Source organism: Mercenaria mercenaria, chromosome 18 (genome assembly GCF_021730395.1).
Source record: "Mercenaria mercenaria strain notata chromosome 18, MADL_Memer_1, whole genome shotgun sequence".
Taxonomy (NCBI): Eukaryota; Metazoa; Mollusca; class Bivalvia; order Venerida; family Veneridae; genus Mercenaria; species Mercenaria mercenaria.
Window position 1 is genome coordinate 49,335,680 of NC_069378.1, and position 12,916 is coordinate 49,348,595.

General features: G+C 33.9%; 1 long non-coding RNA gene across 1 annotated transcript; it reads right to left on the reverse strand.

Annotated features, from left to right (window-relative positions):
- Window positions 1-1,534: 1,534 nt before the first annotated feature.
- On the reverse strand, window positions 1,535-4,481 carry LOC123537907 (uncharacterized). The gene is made up of 3 exons (XR_008368302.1): window positions 4,337-4,481; window positions 3,576-3,712; window positions 1,535-1,742 (listed from the first exon to the last, which is right to left on the reverse strand). It is a non-coding gene; the product is annotated as an uncharacterized LOC123537907 (long non-coding RNA).
- Between the last annotated feature and the right edge of the window lie 8,435 nt (window positions 4,482-12,916).

The window sequence follows — 12,916 nt, forward strand, 5'->3', positions numbered from 1 at the left end:
AACCCTTGAAGGATTTCAAAAAAACTTGACACAAATGTTCAGCACACCGAGAGGACGTGCAGAGTGCATGTTTTGGATGTCTCGCTTGAAGGTCAAGGTCACACTTAGGGGTCAAAGGTCATATATGACTGCTTTGTGTATATTGCTCTGCATAGCGGTGCTCTTGTTTTTATTTGGCACTTACCATACAATATTTTTTTTAATTACTTCCCTTTTATGTTACTATAAACTTTTTTTATTATTGGCCTTAGGGAAAAAGCGAGACCATTTTTCTATGGTACAACATGGATGGTACCTCCGATTTTTAGGTGCATTTTGACATACCTGTACCTGGTGTGGATTTTATGTGGACTTAGATTGTTTTTTGAATTTCTTCCCTTTGTTGTTCCTGTCCCATGGGCTTCAACAGTCAAGTTCTTTAAATTTTGTTTGACTGTCCATCCGTCCAGTGTTGGTTCGAAGCATTGCAGTTGTAAAACATTGTAGAACTGCTGCATGGAAAGCTTTGATGATGTAGGAAGACCCCATATGCTGCTCAGTGCATTATTTCATCAAGCGCGCGCACTGGGGTACAAGCACCGACCATCTATAAGCCAGCTGGATGGCTTGCTCACATGAAGAATTCAACGCCCCAAGTGAGGCTCGAACCCACATCGGCAGGGACAAGTGATTTGAAGTTAGAGACCTTTACCACTCGGCCACGGAGGCCCCTCCAGATTTATGTTCCTTTATACGTGTATAAATTTATACAGTTGTGGTTTTATGAACATTATTGTTTTAGTTTAGCTGAATGGTAGATTTTAAGTATTCCCTGTCAAACTTTAAGTGTATATTTCAGGAGGGGGTAGAGCGATTGTAATTCCCTTCTGCGTGTGTCGGAAGGCTCTTCGTTTTCATATATTTTATGTTCGAGCGTGTACTCTTCTGTACCAACAAGTTCATCTTTCATTCCATTTATAAAATTTTCTTATTCAGTAATTCTGCACTTTAGCTTTGAAAACTTTCTTGTAAAACATTTTTGTAAACTTTCTGCAGCGTTAACTTTACCAGCGTTATATCTTCCTTTGATATGTTAATTTTCTCTTGCAATCGATTCTTTGGCGCCTCAGTGATATTAGCCTTAAAAGATCCGTTCCTTTTCACATGGCCCAAATATCGTACAATTGATTGCAGTAAGTAAACAACGATGTGCCCAGGTTCGTATCTTCGTAACGACCAACGTACACGTTAAGTGGTATAACAAGTATGAATATGGCGCTAACTGTATAAAGTTAATGGGCAAAACGCACCCACAGAAGCTTACTATGATATTTATTGCAATGTTACAGTAAGAGAACTGTGTTGGTCAAGCTCTTTTTGAAATAAATACGGAAGCGAGAACGTACCACCATCTTTATCACGCTTTAACACGTTATGGCCGTTTAAAGGACAAAAGATAAGCTGACCTAGGCTGATGCAACTAAAAGTATGTAATATAACGAATATTTCGTCCGAAGCACGCAGCTTTTTTTCACTCCGAAAGAAAACCACAACAGAATTCTATATCATTTATTGACATACTTGTGATCTATTTGGCTTTCTCACACAATTTAACCAGTAACTGAATTTATCCAGCTTCTTACAAATGAAACTCTAAATGCCGACTGGAAAGGTCTTCCGCAAATATTTCCTGCTGAAGTTGTAACACCTACTATTGTCCATTTCTCATTGATTCTGCTCATTATGGGCAAACCTCGTATCAGCTGTAAATACAAATGTCATAATTATAATAATACATTATGTGGTATTTGTTACATGTGCGACAGTAATTCAACTGCTGAATACGCATACATACACGACTAGTTTTGTCAATAGTTGGGATACCTTCATAACTATGTTTGATGTAAAATTTATATATTAAAGGCACTGGCCCCCAAGTCGTTCGAAAACAAAAACAAAAATATTTTTAGATATCTGGGATTAATGCTGTATTCCTTAAGAATGCTTTGAAACCTAATAACGGACAGACTAAATATTACGGAAAGACATGAGAATTAGTTGTTCATATTACTTTTTACGATGAAAATTGAGAAGTGTTTGTAACGCTTTACTCAGGTTAAAATTACCTCGATTATATTTATCTATTATATTATATAATATTTAAAGCGCATTGAACACTAAATCCTCTATAGCGGTATTAGTTACGACAGCGGAAAACTTTATTATTGCCACTGCGGTTCGGTTTCGTATCCCGACGCGGTAATCTTTTTTTCCTTGATTTTCTATTTTTAAAATAGCTTAGAAACAAAAATTTACATTCTAATGTTCATAATATGACCAAACTTCAATTTGAAAGAATGATCATTTTAAGCCAAAATCTGGAGGTCAGTGCCTTCGACCAAACACAGTCAGTAAACTGATACTTGATTATTATAGGTTATTAGATTTGTATCGAGAAATATGCATGAGTGCTGCAGTGGAAAGATTGCGCGACTTTAGGAGCGCAATATTATTCCGCGAAAGAACGAGTGCATATTCCTCGCTACAAGTCTAATAAGCTTTTAATTACATACGTATCTACATTTAAAATTAGTATATGCATAATAAAAATCTGTTATTAAGCTTGAGTGAAATTGATAATATTGTCGTTAAAGAACTTTTAAACGCGACGATATACATAAACCTGACGTCACAAATGACGTCACACACCCGATATGAAATTTGAACGTGAATAGGAAAAATCATTTACGTTTTAGATTCCATTGAAACTTAACGGAGTTTTTAAATGAGTATGTAATAATTGTAGATAATAATTGTAGATGTGCATAAATATTACACACATGGGCAAAAAGTCAAAAATATTAAGTGAAAGACCGAGGGAAAATAGTTTTGACAATTAACCAGCAAGCTTTCTATTAAGTATTTTATCACATGACCTCGGAACTAATTTTTTTTTACTTTTTTCAAGTTTCGACTTCAGGTCAGCAAAAATTAGTGCTCAATATAGACCGATCATAATGCAAATCTTTACTATAGTCCGGAGATTTATATCAATTTTACTAATAAAATTGAATTTAGACGTAATCTTATGAACCTCTCTGGAGATTTCCTGTTCTGAACTAAACATGACATTTATATGCAAACACGTTGATAAAGCGAATTATCATTTATAAATCAAAAGTATTTCATTATACCTGAAAAGTGTGAAATGGTTCTTTAACTTTGAGCCTGCTGGCGGCAAGTAATTTCTGCCTTTGTGACCAGTGTAGACCAAGATCAGCCTGCACATCCGTGCAGTCTGATCATGTTCTGCCTCATTCGTCAGTCAGTAGCTTTTTGGTAAGAACCCCTTTTAACAGTTAAGGTGCTAAACCCCTAATGATAATCGGCATTTTTTCAATGACTTACTTTGTCTCCGTATGTGATTTCTGCATTTGCCACCTCTTATGAAAAAGCATTTTTTCTGTTATGGCCGAAGGATGCTGTAAACATATACGAGAATACGCAATATCGCGGAAATTTCCGACTGTGATTACGGGGCCAGCCACTGTGATTAGCTAGTGATAATTGGTGTACAGGAATAAAATGAGACTCACATTACACTCGGAATTGTCATTTTCCTGAGAAAATGTCACATAGCATATTTGATGTTTTTCATCGTAATAGACGTCTGAATGTTGCTATTTGCAATCCGTGTCGCTGACAATACGAACTTTAAGTTCTTTTAAAACATCTAGAGGACAAAATGAAAATCGATAAGTTGATAACTGATTTAGAAAAACAAACACATGAGCATTGAAACAGTTACTATCCTATATTTATTCAGTTTGTACATCATCACTATGTAAGCAACTTCTGTTTAAACTTTTATAGTTATTAGATATGATTTGGTAAGAACAGTTCAGATACCATCTAAACATGAATCGCATTATCTTACACCTAGTGTTTGTACTTGTTCTAATTGTAGATGCGATTTTCCCACCTAATGTGTTTTGGACTTTACTTGAGTCTCCAAGTAAACACAGAAAGGTCCATAATAAATAAAGCATTGGAAAAAATGGTATCCTATTTAATGTGTGGGGGCGTGGTAAACCATGTAAGTATGAAAAATGCCAAACTTGAGTCATTTTAATTAAATGCAGAAAGGGTCGTAACTGACCAAGCATTGAAAAACAATGGTATCTTATATAAATCGTGGAGGGTGTGGTGATCGATGTAGCTATGAAAAATGCCAAAATGAGAACAACCTACTTGAGTCACCCCAATTCAATGCAAAAATATATTAAAGTATATTATTTATTTGAGTAGGTGTGACAATCCATGTTGCTATGACAAATACCAAATGGCAAATACCTACTTGAGCTATTCCAATTAAATATTCTGGATTTGGGTTTCCTCTTTTTCGACACATTGTTATCTTTTTTAGTCGAAAGCCTTGGTACATTAAATAACGTTGATGTTAAGTCAACTTCCTGGTCAAACTTCGGTAGAACTAGACTTTTATCTGTTGGACTCTGCAGACAAAATGGGAAACAAACATAACTGTTATTGTAATAATAATCAATTAACGTTCAGTGTAATAAAGATTATCTTTACTGCAATAGAAATAAATCACTTTAATTACTGTAACAGTAAAACTAAATTACTTTTATGGTAATAATAATAAATAACAATAATATTATTAACAATAGTTACAGTAGTTGTTGTGATAAAATAAATTATTTTTATTCTGATGAAAATTAGTCAAGTTTATTGTTATGAAAATAAATCTTTTTTTTTAATTTTTATAACTTTTATGTAATATTTATAGTTAACTAACTTTATGATAGTAACAAATGTTTTTCTGTTTAAATAATAGTACATTACTTTAATCGTAATATTTGTTAGTCACTGATATCGAAGAAGTAATTACTTTTTTAATACATAAAAGTATTGTCTATTTAAAAGTGGTGACCAGAATCTCATAAGTCTGTCATGTATAACAAACGCTAATTAATAAAACGACCAATAAAATCTCATTGTGACGGGGTAGAGAAGAGTGTTCAAAGGGACTAAATTTAATTCAGTTTGTCCTTTTCTTCAGCCTGTCAACAATAATGATGCCTCAACTGAAGGCATTGCAAAGCAATTTTGACTTCACTGAACGGAAAATTATGTAACTCGAATCGATGTCAAATGACAATGGGAGACATTGAAAGACAGACGGACAAAATTTAGCTTCATAGAAGGGAACTTGATGTTGCTTGATAAATTTACGTGGAGAGAGAGAGAGAGAGAGAGAGAGAGAGAGAGAGAGAGAGAGAGAGAGAGTTAAATGCAAACTGATGCACTAATTAATGTCAACAAGAGCAACAATTATATCAGTAACCATACTTTCTTTTATAATTTATTAATCAATGCTCTACCTTTCGATACTCCTTTGTAACAGTTATGTTTTGTCTTGAAATATCAACACCATAACTACAGTATTTGGAAGTTAAATTGTATGATTCAGACCAAAATATGCAATAAAAACAGCGTATAGCTCTTACTGAATAATAAATAATTGGTTCGAACTTTGTTATTTATAATAATATTCCACTGGTTGTAGATGCAGCTCAAAGGTAAATATTTCGGCGGTAACATGGCTCTACCGACTTACCGCGTAAATATTTAACTGAGAGTCGGCTACTCCTGATTGCATCTATTCAGTGATAAATCTTAATGTTTGTGCAATTTTAAACAAATAATATTAAACAAACCAAGTAAGTGACTTTCTTAGAGCACTTTTTTTTCTCTCTATGTAACCTATTAAAGAGAGGATCAAAGAGAAACTATCAAGGTATTTGCATTTAATCCCGTTTAACTTAGAAAATAGTTTCTGCACGAATCTATCATATAGAGGTAATGTGTTATACATTATTCACAGCCCGAGAGTCAAGGAGTTTTCCAGAAGCATGAAAAGCATTGTATGTACATTTGCTGTTACGACATTTAATAACTTGCTTCAAACATTTCTGTGAGAGTGAGAGCCGTGTGTCTAGCTTTTTGATATATTTTTAAGATTCTAGCAGCGCTACATAAAGGCTCTTTATACTTTCATTGTAGAACATCATAAGAAATGTAAGTACTTATGCTGGTAAAATATGACTTTCACATTAAAAAAGCTACTTTAACTATATACTGGTTAGAAAATAACAGTGTACATACTAAAACCTGTTTTGTAACTTCTCGTTTGTGGCCTTCATTCAACACAAGCTCGAACTGCGTAAGATCCCTGTTCAATCATATATATTTATTACGTTTAAAAACTGGATGTAAATAAAACATTAATGGCACTGACCTCCTACTTTTGGCTAAAATGATACTTCTTTTAAATTGAAGTTTAGTCATATTATGAGCATTGTAACAAGAATTTTTGTTTCTAAAATATCATAACAGTGCCAAATCAAGAAGAAGAGAGAGAAAAAAACCCCACAAAAAACAGGCCCGAGTCGGGAATTGAATCAGGGCCACCGCGGCAATAATCATTTTCCTGCGGTCTTAACCAGTATACGTACTGAACAGCCGTTATGTATAAATCTTTATAATTGTGGCAGTTTGCCTCGGGTACGCGTTACAAATGCTTTTCAATTTTGAATAAAAATAAAGTAATATAAAAATGTTTCCATAACTTTTAATCTGTCAGTGTCATGCCCTTCTAAAGAAATATAACAATTATCTGATATCTAAAAAAAATAGTCTTTTTTGTTCTTTTGTTGTTGTTGTTGTCGTACAATCTGGAGGTAAGTGCCTTTAATCTATTTTAAGAAATCTATGAATGATATACTAATGAAATATCCACTTTGCTTCTAAATAGCATATACTAATATTTACAATGGATATGTTCTATGTAATAAAATCTGTGAAACTGGCCGGTTACACTTCAAACATATTATACTGTAGTGAACATCACAACTCATATCAAATATGAATCATCTGGATCGTTGCGAAATCGTACATTGTACGCGATAGTGGATTAATAGCTTAATTTATTCGAATATTACATCAACTGTGAAATGGTAGACTCTATAGGTCGACCACATTTTTTGAGCCGTGACTAATTTATGCAGGACGGTTGATTCGCCATAAAAGGGTAGGAACATATATGTAATACCGATACATAGTTAAGGGCTATAAGTTATCGATGTATGTAAAGGAATGCAGAACCCAAAGGATATGGCGTTGGCTTAACAAACTTGCTTTTCGAGGTTCGAGCCTTGGTAAGTTCACATTTTTAATGTTTTTAATCGTATGTTTCAATAAACATTGCACGTACGAACTTGACGTTTAAGATGGCGCATGTGGAAGACTTTATTACGGAGGACTTGAAAACAGTTTCGTCTTCAGATTGACCATGTACTGTCAGTTGAACAGCAATACTGGAAGTTAGATTATTGCTATAGACGATCTTCCAGCACCGGTGATCATCCAGCCAGCGATATAATCAAGTTCAAGGTAAACAAAACATACATATCAACTTACTCTATAGAGATTGTTCAGCAAGGTATGGACCGAATATCGATATTACCAAACTGAAAAAGTGTATCATTCCACCACGGCTCAAAACACGCAGTCGAACTATATACTGACTTCATTATGCAACACCAAAGAATTTGTTTGAATACTAAGTGGATTTTACATGAGAGTAATGCAAAAAGAAGCTTCATATTTTCACGGGCACTAGAATTTCATGAAGCACACTAATGTACGGTTAGTAAGCATTTTTACGTGTAAAAATGATGTTGAAATATATTACGCTCTAATATTGTAAATGCGAAATGCTGATGAGAAAAAATAAATGTTAAACTTTGATAGATATAACTCGTTCAGCATGTACTATATTCCATTATGGAGCGATTATATCGAGTTATAATTTTACTGTACAAGTATTTACTCTTTTTGTATCTGACATTATTTTCTGTACCATGTGCATTAAGATAACTAACGTTTTGTAAGACATTTAAAACTCAGTAGTATAGTTATCTCTTACCAATCATTATAACTTAAGAAATAATGTGATGATTGAATTCATAATTAGCGCACTAACCGAGTGTTTATGCATTCTGCCTGTGTAAGAACCCATCCTCCGTGGACCAGTACTCCACCACACACAGTCTGATTATTTATGTCAATTCTAACTGTCCACCTCTTTGCCTTTCTTATTAGCTTTGGCTCCATTCTTTGCCATCGGAAGCTAGAGATTAGCTGTAAGCAACCTATGTTAGAAATAGAGTTGTCAGTAGACACCGAACCTTCTATAAGTGCATATTTGGAACAGGGATTGTGTTGAGGGGCGGGGGAAGAGTATGGATATTATGGCGTAATGGGGAGGGAAGGGAGCGGGTAATGTGACAGAGGGGACGACGGTTTACTAAACGACAATGGCAAGAAAAACAAAAAAAAAAAGACTTAAAGTGAAAGTTAAAAAATAAGTGGGGATGGAGGGAGCCGGTGGTACTGACGGCATGTATGATATTGGAAGGGTTGACGGAATACTCAGAGACAATTATAAAACAAGTAAATAAAATAATGCTTCTTGGTGGAAGTGATGGTGTGTGTAGGGGATGGGGCAGAATGATTAAGGGTATCAGATAAATGGATGGACAAACAGATGTATTATCAGCTGTATTTCTTTAAATCGTTCGTCTTCAGAATGTCTAAGAAGACAAACATACACACGCACGCATTCCCCCACACACAACAGCAGCTTGTAATCTAACTTGCATATAAAAAGTCGACGTATGAAAATGGAGATAATTCAATTATATTGACATATAGTGATATGAATTTAGTTTATTCTACTAGAATTATTATGGCAAAGACAAATGTAAAGTATCATAAACTGATGATATGTAGTTACATAAACCAAAGTACAATATAGGCATAGAAATGTTATACAACATGCCATGCAGTTAACATTATCATAGTAAGGATAAATGTAAAGTTTCATTTACATATGATGAGTAATAATTGAGATATGAGCCTGCTGAGAATCATGAAATAAAATGTCCTACACATGACGCCGATGCTGTGGGTGTAACAATAGATTTTGTGACTCACGGCGACCTAAAAAGTGCATTAAAAATCTGCATTGGCATCTTTATTATTGTTACAGTAATATTCAAACGTTATCATAAAAGAACACAGAAGGAAGTTTTGTGGAACCTTTTGTAGAACAACAATTTTGTTTATATCAATAATTTAAAATACGATCTACGAGTATAAAAATGGTTATTGTATTAAGTACGTCGCACGCTATTTTGCACAAATGCGTAACGTCATTTCGACGTCAATTTGACGTCCAATTACTAATTGAGAAAATAAATAGCAAAAAATGCGTTGAGATAACTCTGCATATTCTTTAATGGTATCTTAATTTACAATTATTGCTTTGAACACATTGTTATTGTTATTATTGGTGTTGTTTTTTATCATTAATTATTACGCCCGTTTCTTCAAATTAAATATATACGCATTTTTTTAACTGCAATTAATTTTATCATTTTGTACCGTGTTGATCGCAAACATTTATATCAACCTCCGGACGTTAACAAACCTAGCATCAACAGTGATCAGGATGATTATAGCCTAACCTACAAAGAGGCAGGGCTGTCGCATGAGAATATTTGAAAAAAAAAATCATTAAACCGTAAAGCAGTTAATTTTAGATAATTACATTATGCATTTAAGAATATAACAGGTCCGTTGGATTTAAAACTTTTTTCATGCTAAATTCAGTTTTGCTCTCTGACTTTTAATTAAAACAACACCAAAAAAATAATTCTACCAACAAATAACCCTACAAATAGAAGAAAATCAGACAACGGTTATTATGCGATAATCCTGCGCGTGCAGTGACGTCATCCGATCCAGGTGCGTAGCACGGTCGTAAAACGTAGTTACCTTTTTTCTAACACTGTTCATACTAGTATGTCTTGTTAGAATCGAAATAACAAATTCGCAAGTGTGATTTATCATACTTTAGAATAACACGATTTTTTCCTTCTTACGCGAAACAATATATCACTCAGAATGAGCTGTGCCATGAGAAAACCAGCATAGTGCGTTTGCGACCAGCATGGATACAGACCAGCCTGCACCTCCGCTCAGTCTGGTCGCGATCCATACTCTTCGCCTATTCGAATTAGAGAAACTGTGAGTAAACAGAATGGATCCTGATGCGCAGGCTGGTCTGGATCCATGCTGGTCGCAAACGCACTATGTTTGTTTTTCTCGTGGCGCAGCTCATATATTTTTATGCATAAGAAATCAAAACACGTGTGATCCTACGTTAAACAACGATTGGGAACTTATTATTTCATAAAGAAATTGTTTATAACCAATTCTCTACAACCAGCTTAAGTACTGTTTAAATAACACCTTTTTTATTCACATCATGTGCGACACTACAAATGAAAAATGTTTCGTGCTCAAAATGAAATAAAATGTAAAAAAAAGTTTAATAATCTCAGTGCTTAGGACATACTTACATAGATCTATATGCGTACAGACATTGTGTGCACCATCATAATAAATTAATAACTAACGGCGTTATCGATTAAATTTGTTTATTGTCTTTATTAAAGACCGCGCATTATAAGCAGGAAAAAACATAGTTCGGTATCTAAGTTTGATGATTTCTTTATATCTATTCAAAATACATGTAAAGCATCAAATGTCAAATCAACTTTTATATTTTATATTTGTACGGAAAACCATGAAACTTCACATCCGATACTAGTCACAATTCTGCATCAATCGTTCACGTTTCTGTTCAAGTGGTTTGTTTCTGTGTTGTTTTTTTTCTTTTGGCGGTACCACTCTCGCCTCTCCGCACTGCTCAGACAAGAGGGGGGTGTGGGGGGCATCCGGCATCTGAAAGTCCAAAGAAGATGGTCATGTCTTTTTTATAAGAATTACTAGTTCACAGAACTCTGGCGGAATCACACATGTGAAATACTAAGTATATGTTTTTGTTTGAGTACAGTGCCCCGTTCGCATTCTCTCTTACAAGATATTTTGCGATAGTGGCGATACGGGAAGTTACGATGGGGACGCGATGTTTTTCAATCGTAACTTCACGTATCATCGTCGTAACTGCACATACCGCATCGATAAATTTGTGCATTGCCATATCGTCATACCGCCTTAATTAATTTGCTGATCACCATAGTTACTTTGCGATATCGCTTAATATCTTTTAGAGAGAATGTGATGGCTAAAGCACCGTAGTCTGAGGCCATAGAATTCGAGTACGTGTTTATTTCCCCCCTATGCTTATCTTTATTTATTTTACTGTTGAAGTATAGTACGTCTGGCATTATTAAAATAATTAAGTTTGAAGCATTGTTTCACTTTTAAATTTTTAATAACATTGAGATAGAATGAAAGAATGATTGATTGAACGCACACTTCATTTGTGTAAATATCAATAAGATAGAGTAATCATTGACAAAATTCATAACATTTGTATATCAACTACGTATAGATACTGACCGACATAATCTCTAGTAAGACAGATAGATAAACGGACATACTGAAGGAACAAATCTTTCAGGCTGACTAAATGAATGATTGAGTAAATAATTACCGACTGGTCCTGAATTCTTGCATACTCATCGGCCATTCGACTGCAAATAGACCCGTGGATGGATTGAATGGTCGATTGAATGTTGCTTTTCATTATTTGTTCTGTATATTCATTTATACCTATTATTATTACCGCAGTAAATAATACACAATTTGCACATTTATTTGGGAAAATAAAGCGAAAAAAAGAAACACTAAAAATTGGACGGCTATAATTAGATTCGGACACTAAGCTGTGTACGAACTTTTTCGAATTTTATATTAGCAAACGAAATATACTACAATGGAATGATATATAAAGATAAGTATGTCAAAACATACATTACTCTAGGTTATAAACCAATGAAAGAAATTTAATATACAATTTAGCTGCTTCATGTCCTTTTTTATACAGTTTTTAGTTTTTCACTCCGTCATAGACCTATTTCCAACAAGACATTCATGCATTTGCTTTAATAAAACGAAAACGAAAAAAGGGTGTTGATTATTATACAGTGGAATACAAGTCAACTGAAGATAAGTACCCTCATATTGCCGCATTTCAGAAAGCGATCCGCAGAATAAACACCGTACTTTCGTTTTGTGATAATAAAAAAATTTAAAAAAAAAAAAATTAATGAAAGGTATCTTCTTTTAGGTAAAATACATTCCGTAAGTTAAAAATTGCCATTTTTTTTTTTGGTTGTTGTTCCCAGGATTACGGGCAAATGCACTAAAATGAAAAAGATCCATTTATTAGGGATCTTTTCGGCTACGCTACACTGCGGAAGCACATTTTTGACTGAATTACTGCAACGTCTGCAAGGCACACTGTTCAGAATAAATTATTTCGAAGATACTGAAAATATAGAAGAAAGATAATAAAGATATGTAATATGCGTCACAAATTTGTAAAATGAACCAAATACTTTAAAGTTATTTAATAGAAATCGAGCTAATAAAATCAACAAAAACGTTGCGTTTTTATGTACAGCAAAGTGAAATTATACGACGTAACGTTATGCAATCTAATATTTTCAGCTTTACTGTAAACGATGTAATTTTTTCACAGAATGATGGTTCATGAAAGTTTTATACTAACAAGATAAGTCAGGTATCTTTAGAAAGTCCATACAATGCACTTTTAGCCATCTATAAAGATGAATGCCAACTTTCAATAATAACTCGCATAAAATTGGGAAACTCACTTTTGAAATGGACTTTTTGACGTAACATTTTCAGTATGTAATTTTTTAAAATATACCGTAGTCGTTTAATACTTGTTAATGACTATTGCTTTAAACATGTACATAATTGTTAATGTATGCATTTTATGATGGTTTAAGTT